We start from the raw sequence: 9966 nt of genomic DNA, 5'->3' as shown, positions 1-9966 counted from the left end.
CAAGGAGAGGTTTTGAAACAAGTGAAAGCAAATGAAAGCACGTGAGAAAAACAGAAGGACATCATTTTAAAGATTGGGGAGTTCAAAGCAAATCAAGTCTCAGAAGTCAGACTAGAGGGCAGTTTGGTTGAGAAGGAAAAAGTCAGAGGGTGAAATTCTGGGCCTATTAACTTCAGATACTCACCTCTCCCTGGTGCCTTATTTTTCATGAAACCCCCTCAGAAGATTATAAAATTTAATAAAACGTAACGCATCTGTTTGTGACTCTGATGTCTGACTTATCCTCAAAACCAATCTACAGGCATAGCATGGAGAGAGTTTCAAATTACTACAAAAGCCAGAGTAACAACCCGCTCTAGAATTCAAGCCATTAGAATTGTTCTAGCGCCACTTTGCTTTAATTTATATGCTTTCCTTGATTTTACAAAATTTGCTCATTACAGACGTATAATAAAAATAGAACCGTTTAGAACTTTGTTGATTTCCAATTATTAAGTCCACCTGCCTTGACACAATAATTTTCACCTGGAACTGCTAAAAGTACTACAGGAGAAAGAAGAGAATTTTCATTTCCAGAATAGGAAACAGTTTATCATTTAGTAGGGAATAAATTAATTTACACAGAGGATGAAGCAAAGACCAGAAATGCACAAGAAACAATGAAGAGTTTTATACAAAGTCTACTAGTGTAAGAACCAAGTTTCTACTACAAACTGGTTACAAAGGAATACCTAAATGCATATATAATCTCCAGCTATATGTTATTAGAAAGCAGCCCTAATTCTTGGGGGGTGGGTGGGGGGTGGTAGATTTTAATTACCTTAAGCACTACAACAGTTTTTATCATGACATAATTTACAGAATGTCATCCTTATCAAATTCTTGTCACAAAAATTGTAATGCTACTTCATGAGTCAAGAACAATCCTAGCAATTTCAATTTCACCTGTCCTTCAGTAAATTTCCATGTAATAAGCAAATATCCTCCTTCCAGGACAGATCATTAACACCTGAGGGCTGTATGTGACAGATAGATACAGTACTGTCAATGTGACTTCATGTCCCATTCCTAGCAAAAATGGAGTGCCATGACCCCAAAGGAAACCTGTAACTTAAGCCTCCACAACACTTTCCCCACAATACATGAACCACATTGAGCAGAAGTCAGTAATGCAGAGGGTAACTCCTAAGCTAAACTCTATCATCACCTTTCTTTTATAGCATCCTGGCACTGGTGTCACTTGAGCAAATTCAGCAGATCTAAGTCAAAACCCACCAACATCAATGGAGATCCTCCTACTGACTTCGGTTCCTTCTAGATCAACCCCAGTGGTTGACAGATACCATAGCAAACTCCTTCACCATAATATCGCAGCGAATATCTTGTAGTTAGCTTTTTGAAAAATAATGTGGCACTGATCAGAAAGACATAATTAGCACAGGAGGCAGGGTTCCGTATTTTTAGTTCAAAATTTAACAGCAGTGTCTAAGAAATTTTGAATAAAATTCAACATTTTCAAATTTATCACTGACTCTTGTTAGTAGAAAGACATGCTCTGCTGTGTTTTAACCTTCCTCAACTCTTCAGTCACATTTATCAACTTGGATGCTGGATGACTATCTAACATCTGTGAAACTTACACATTGGTCATAGACAGAAATATGTTGGGAACAACTATAAAGAGAAAAGTGAAAATGCTCTTTGCAACTAAGAGTCATGTTTGAAACAGGGGCTATTGAACTGCCACTGCCTCCTAAGGTGTTAGATAAAAAGCTGCATCTAACATTAGAGTTTCTATATGAAAAATGATTTAAACACTAAGCGGCAATCTTGACTTGTTAGGATTAAGTTAATTACTATCATCTAGAAGTAAGTTATTCACAGTCATCCAGAAATGTGTTTCTGATGTGTCTTTAAATAAGTGCTACAATTTCTATCACTCCAAAAAGATCAGCAATTTCATACTGCTGTCCTTCCAGCCTTCTGGTTAGCGATTACATATGCTGCCTACCAGACTCGAGGGTATTCACTTTCTACAAGAGGTTCATTAGACGGATAAAGGCATTCACATAAAACTCTTCCTATGCCTAATTATTCAAGATCTGCATTATCTTAGCTTCTCATTTGTTTATTTTGTATGCAGCTGCAGCGAATTGTTTATCAGGGACTCAGACTCTGGCAAACAATTCCCTCCAAGTCCACTTTTTGCCCATTAGGCTCATAATGAGCAACAACTCAAAACTCCTGCCAGCTGAGCTGCCAAGGGATTCCCTGCTGCTTCAAGGGTAAAGGTCAGATGAGCATGGCTTTGCTGATCAGCAGCAGCATGCCCGCTGGTTGGAGTGCGGGGTTTGGAGTCGACAATTGCTTGACCCTGATCCTCCCTTTGTTTCTGAAAGCAAGCCTTAATAATATCAGTGGTCCAGCCCTCTGTGGGTTTTCCTGCCATAATGACCCTTCATCGCTCCTTTGCACAGGGCTGCTCCCTGGAATGACATCTGAAGCAATGTAAGTTATTAACTATAAAGTAACCTGCAAGTTTCTTATGCCAGTGACCAGGCCCACCTGAAAAAAGCAACGGACAAGGTGATCATAATACCCGTACCATCCCAACACCACACTGTGCCTAGCTTAATCAGACCAGAAAAACAGGACATTGTATTTTTCATGTATTTACATGGAATAGGATAAAACAGATAGACTTATTTTCCTGCATGCTAGTGTGATGCCAGTTGGAAAGAAATATCCCAAAACACGTTAGACCTGGTAGGATTCATCTTCCATACATGGCTGTAACTAGTTAGAACACAAAGACACTGTCTCTCTCTTATTTATTCTTAAATATATCCACTTTCTCTAAAAATCTATTGAAAGATTAAATTGAGCTTTAAAGAAGTAGGCTGTGATATAGCTGATTTGGAAGGCTAAAACTTTTCCCAACCGTTTCAAGTATGAGAAAACCCAACAGCACTCCATTTGCGATTCGAGCACTTGGTAAACACACTCCACAACTGTACCATGGCTGTGTGCCAACAAAATGGTGAGTCAGCAGGCAGGGTAGGGAATCAAGTGTCAAGAATGCATTTAACCCTCACTCCAGAGAACACTTTTCTTATGAACAGAATGAAAACACTCCATAAAAAGAAAAAAATTACTGGAATTTTTTCTCCATTAGTACAGGCAACTATGTCAATTTTCTTCCAACTTACAGAAGCTCTCAAATTTTAAATTAGGACAAATGCTTAAGAAAATAGCAATATCGGCAAACTGATGAGAAAGAGGTTCATGAACACATATCAGTCCAGTCCTATGATCCTTACTCTGACAAAAATCCCACTGATAAACCTGGCAAGGCTGAGTGCAGAAGGGTTTCATGAAAGCAGTAGAATCAATAAATACTAAATACTTGCACAGATATAAAAAGGAGTACATTTTCCTAATGAAAATACAGTTCAAATGATCTCTCATACTCCCAAAGGAGTATCTGTGCATGCTACTTTGCTACACAGTGTTCTTGTGGAGTGTTTGTATGAAATCACGAGATTTCCTAAATCATTTTTAAATTAATCCCTCTCAAGAAATTCCCCACTGAAGCATCACTTTGCATGATCACCCTAGATATTCTATTCAGGATAGCAAAAAAGGATAAAAAGATTGAGGATTAAAAAAATAAAAAAAGATTTGAAAGAGGACCCAATCTTCCACCTAAAAATTTGAACACTCATTTACAAGGTTGTTAAACACTCCTAAACCAGAATGGCAGCATTTTATACCTACTTTCTTACTCACTCTTCACAGGTGTAAATAACCACATTGGACACCTGTGGAGGAGGGGAAAGGGGGAAAAAAAAAGACTCTAGTTATTACCTTCACAGTGTTAGTTAAGGGTAATTATAGACCAGCTGTGAACTTACAGGTTACCCCCACTAATGAACAGATACAGCTTCCAGTTAAAGGCTGAGAACAACTAGCTCTGCCATACCTCACACTGCTCAATCCTACAAACGCCTACACAAACAGATATTTTTTTTCACACATCCTGCCCCACTGAACTCCACCGCCTGAGCCGCCTTCTACAGGAACTCAACTCACGGCCAGTAATGTCCATTTAATGTTATTGTTTGTCCTGCCCTGGATTAAGCCCAGGCTATGAAACTATGGAGATAAGAATTAGTTTGTATAGACATCTAATGTATGACCAGGGTGGGAATACTCATAGTTAGTTTCCCTGCACAGATCTACGAAAGAATTTTTCTCCCATCTAACAGCCCTCATAAAGCCTAAACCCAAAGTTTAGACAAAACCATCACCTATGGCATTAAGAGACAAGCCCTGCCAAACCCTGCCGGAGTGGTTGAAAAGACTTTTACCCTAACCTTCAGCCCTGTCTTTCTGCCAGATGTTAGCAACTGTAGCAGGGGCTGCAGATTAGACAGCCGCATCTACACAAAGAAGATAAATTTGAGCTGACTATGAGCTCAAATGGTTGACAAAAATCTAGGACACTTGAAAGACGGCAACCTCCCACAGAGGAACACAGCAGCAAGAAGGAGGTTATCTCTTCAAACATCGCATTTCCCTCCACCATGATCTTATGGACTGGAAATACAGAAATATGACCGAAGAATAACTTGGATGAGAAACCGATGTCACTCACTGTGAATGATTCTGTCATGGCTTGCACTTGGCTTACACAAGTGTGAGAACAGAATCAAGTCCTGCAGAACTTCAGTTTTGAAAGCAAATTCCCCATGTATGCTGCTAAATTCCTCCATCTGAAATTCATAAAGAAAGAGGAATGTAAAAGATTGTCAGCTTGCAGTATTAAGCTTGCAGTTTATGGACGGAAATCATGACACATCTTTCCTGTATGCAGAAAGCTCTAAGTAATCTTCCATCATCATCCCAGCACTAATTCCCAGAAATCCTGCAGAGCTCCAGAACTCTCTAGAGCACTGTTTCATATACCCAGCACTCCTCCATCAAAAACTGTCTTTAAAAAGAAAAAGCCAGTTACAAATAAAAAATTATTTGCCTGTTCTTGCACTCCCATACCCAAACAACTTTTTGGTCTTCTGTGTGTACATACCCGGGAAATGCTAACATCTACAGGTTATACCAGTTTACACTGCTTGCAACATATTGAACAAATCAGGAAAGTAAGAGACCAAATGAAATGACACATGCAGGGGCACCATGAGACTAACACAATTGTTGATTTAGCAGCAGAAAAACCTGAATGCTTTACAACTCAGTGGCTTGTTGGATGAAGACTCTTCACCCAGATGAGAATGTGAATTATTGTTGAGAATTTTATTTATATAGTCTCTGCAATTTTTATGCAGAAAGCATAAGCAGAGACTTTTAAATAATTTCAGATACTCAGCACTAAATAAGTGGTTCACTTTCAAGAAACAACCAAGAAAAAACATTCCACAGAATGTCATATATTCCTTCAAATGGGGAGTTACATTTCATCAGGATGGATGCTTAAGTGGAAATAAGTCTCAGTATGAGGACTGTTTTCAGCAATAGTTGTTAATTAAGTAGTAAAGTACTAATAAAATGTTTAATCAGGTTGCATTTAAATAGCACTATAATGATATGTAATTACTAAAAAAGAGTGCAAAAACCATTCTGCAATAGACAGCATTCAGTTTTCATGCACTGTGCAAATCCATTTAAAAACAGAAAAGGATTCCAATGTCCACTGTACAGTGGCCAGCATACAGGCAAGCTATGAAACTTGTGCTCTAAGTCACAGGGGAGGGGCTTTTATTTAAAAGCACACTTTAAGTTTCTCAAACAGGAGCTACAGAAGTTAAAAGAAAAAAATAAAAATAAAAAAAATTAAATATCCAAAGCACTGAAAAAGACATGCACAAAGACATGCCACTGTAAATGGACTGAAATTACATCATAAATGAAAAAAAAAAAAATCATATTCTTAACACATACAGGAACAAGTAAACACACAGTAGCAGTGAGGCCAGCAGCTCTTCTGCAGAGTCATAATGAAAAACCACCACAAAAACAAGGAAGAGCCTGTCAGGAAGCACACAATACATTCTGAACACGCCACAGGTGACACAGCAGAAACCTGTCCCCAACAGTACACAGCAAAGGGTTAGGCATTCAACTCAAAAGTGAACTTGGTGGAAGAGGCACCAAAATATTTTGCTGCAGCTAGGTACGGTTAGATAGGTATAATTCTGTCTGTGTAAGCAAAAAGTGCAGTAGGCAAAAGAAACTCAGGACAGCCAGGATGAATTTCAACCAAAAGAAAATGCAAATATTTAAAACTGAAAAATATGTCAATGAAGATAAAGGCTCAGGGGGAAAAAAGCATAAGGATGAAGTTAAAATGCAGTCCCACAAAACTGCCATCATAGCAGAAATTAAATAAAATGTACTGGAGAGAAAAATGTTTGTAACTTAGATATAATTTATATTATCATCTTTAGAAGATAACAACCAATAACACCAAGTACAGAGAAATTTTTATTTTCTAACAGCTCCTCTTACCGATGACAGTAGTTATCTACTTGGGGTATAAATGCAGTAAGTAGCTGACAGTCTAACATGTCCCAAAGTTGCTCACAGAATCTTTATACTCTTTATAAATCTTCATATTCCTCAGTAATAGCCATTGGTGTCTTTTAGACTAATTAATGATAGGCTGCTGCGAACATGGGTCCCAGTTCCAGAAAAGGTACCGTTTGTTCTTAAATCAAATGTAAGTAACATTCATATAATTACTACAATGACAAATAGTTTATAAATGTAAGTAATAATTTTGAAAACTTAATTTTATTTTTACTCTGTGTTAAACTAAAGCTTGGCAGGCCCTTCCAACCTAAATTATTTTACGATTTGCCGACTAATATGGCACATCTCTGCACCATTAAAACCCTCAGATTTCCTGAGGCCATAGTTCCGCTTGTTTTTAAGACGATCTGCGGAATTACTGTACTACACGTCATGGCAGCAACAGGGCTCCTTCGAAGTAGAAGAAAACAGGGCATCTCCTCATGCGATTTTTTCAAAATTTGCATCAATGGAAATTAGGTACCAAATTTACATAGCTGCTTTTGAAAACCTGTCTTTTGTGTCTTCACTGGCAAGCTTTCTCTCCATGTTTAGGCAAAGTCTTTGTTCACTTAGAATTGTGCCAATAATCCCTTTTAAAATACAAAAGTGCCTGCTTTTGTGAGCACTGGCTGACCCCAGTATGTCCATTGAGGGAGCATTTTGAGCATGTGCTCAGTAACGTAGCTTTCAGACAGTCATATTCTTAACATGTGTAACCGACGTGTTTAAAAACATTCTTTCTTGAAAATAAGTCTTCATATCACTTTACAAAACAGAGGTGGGCTGAGATACTGAATTTGCGGAGGCTTGGATTATTTTTGCCTGTGTATTACTTGCATATGATCTACAAAAACACTAAATCACAGTTTTCGTTTTTTAATTAAAGCAGCTGACCATAGGTTATACGCATGAAAATAACTATCTTTTTAAAATAGGAGGAATGTCTTGTTCATTTGACAAGAACAGTATAATTTTTAGAGATTCAAGTCTTACCACTAGAAAAATAGGTCATCTTCAACTGATATAAAAAGAATTATAACCAACCAAGAACAAAAAGCCAAACCCACATGCTTGGGGTGAGGTTCTCACCCTATCAGTCAATTAATGCTCTAAAATGTTCTCATTTCTATTCTGCAAAACCTCCCAACCTTCACTGTGTAAAACCTGCACTTTGAACATTAAGAAAGATGACATTTATATTATGGGAGTATGATTTGCAGTGGGTTAATGTTCTACTTTGTGAACAGATTACCAAGAAAGAACCTTCCCTTGTCATAAAAGCCACTTTTTTTCTTTAGAGTCAGAAAGCTGATTTCACCATGTAACTGAGTCATCAAGGAGACCACTGAGCAGCAGCACCACCAGCCAAGAAATAAAGATCAGATTGCATCTGCTGCTGCTCAGTTCTGCACCTTGCTTTTGCTCAAACCCATAGTTTTTGCTCAAACTTAGTCACCACACTCTGTTCAGGACTCCCCTTGTACAATGTGCACACCAGCTTGTTTTCCAGATGTTGTGCTGATCCACAAAGCAACACTTCTGAAGCAGAACAGGAACGTCATTCCCATCCTCCCAGACAAGCGCCCTGACCAGTAAGTCACAGCAATATGCTTGCTCTCTCTCACTGGCCTACTGAACATTTAACTGCTCTTTGCAAAGTAGTACGGTTGCAATGGGAGGCACTGAGAAAGCCCTCCTTCACTTCTAAGTATCCTGTTCATCATTTGGGAAATACTTTTGGATATTGCAGGAGGTAGATTCAAATCCGTGAAGTAGGTGAGGGCATTACAGCTACACCTCTCACATTCCATATTCTGGAAAAAAGCTATGATAGTGGATAGAAGTAGATAGTATCTCTTCATTGGCCTTCTTACATTTTTCTTGAGTTTTCCTGCTTGGTTATGGATCCTCTGCTCTAACGCATTTAGAAACCTCGGTACCTAACTTACTGTGGATCACGTAAACCTTAAGATTCAGGCATTGCAATGCTGGCCAATACAAATCTAAATTAACTATGTGTAGATTTAGTCCACAGACTCAGTTCTTCACATTTTACGGAAGGAAGATTTGATTTGAGAGATTGTTGCAAGACAGGCCCCTAGAATCCAGAAGTTCATTTTCTGCAGAATTCAATGTTATATTTTTAGGAGAAGTATGTCTTCCTTTATTTCATGTGGTATTATATATCCACTGCCTAGCTACAAAGCAGGATGTTACGTGTCATGCAGCAGGGTAAGTTAAATTCAAGGAACCTTCCCAGACTGATTAGTAAATAACACTAAGTCATGTAATTAAAACAAAACCAAAACAGTAGGAGCATTATGATACTGCATTGTCACTATAAACTGACAAAAGGATCATGATAATATGTATACACACAAAGATCAGACACAGTGCTTATATATATATATATATAAAAAATATAGCCAAGCAAAAAGGAAAACTTGTCTCACTTAAGAATTCCTAAGACTGAACACAGAGTGGGCAAATTCACTGGTTCCAATGTGGCAGCAAGGTGATCAGTAACACCCAAATCCTTTTCCCTTCTCTTTTCTTTCCCAGTCTTTGAAGCTGGTGTTACAATAGAGATGAGATCCCAAACCCAGATTTGGCTCAGTTGCCAAGATGCTGTGATAACACAAATATATAGCTCCTGTCCCAGAAGGAGCAAAATTCACCATCAGAAATGCAGAGTTATAAATACAGATACATGGAAATTTAATATTGACCTTGCTGTACTAAAATCAATGAGAGATTTTTCACCAACTTCACTGGAAATAGGATCAAGTCCAGAGATGGGAGATACGCCAGTTTTGCTCATCAGACTCTACCTAGCCTTTGCACAGTTTCCTTTATTACGATCATCTCATTAGAGGGAGGTCTTCGGGATCAATACAAAGCAGAAAGAGACGCAGAAAGAGGCACAGTGAGTTTGTATGAGATTTGAAAATGGGTTTTGAGGCTGGGGATCGAGAGACAATGAGACAAAAGACAAGTAGGAAGAAGCACAGCTTAGCAGCTGATACAAATCGTTACAACTCCAAGAGAACTGTGGAACAACTTCATGAACACCGGGCTTAGAAACTAACAGGGTAAAGCACCAAAAATGGAGAAGTTGAAAATGGGGCTTTACTACAAGAAAAGAGGATGGCTGAGTGCATTTTTTTATAAAAGTAATTAGGGCAAATAAAATGTTTCTCTCAAAATCAAGACTTGGAATTACTCAGTGCATCTATGGATTTGTCGTCAGCCCGCATAGTGAAAAGTATTAGGTAAGAGAGCTTTCAGTGATTTGAAGTAGGAACTAGCCTAAACATGAGGGAGGTAGAAATGCACTGATTAATTTACATAATATTTCGAAGTCTGTAAACAACA

Source organism: Aptenodytes patagonicus, chromosome 11 (assembly GCF_965638725.1).
Source record: "Aptenodytes patagonicus chromosome 11, bAptPat1.pri.cur, whole genome shotgun sequence".
In the NCBI taxonomy this organism is placed as follows: domain Eukaryota; kingdom Metazoa; phylum Chordata; class Aves; order Sphenisciformes; family Spheniscidae; genus Aptenodytes; species Aptenodytes patagonicus.
This window is presented reverse-complemented; position numbering follows the sequence as displayed.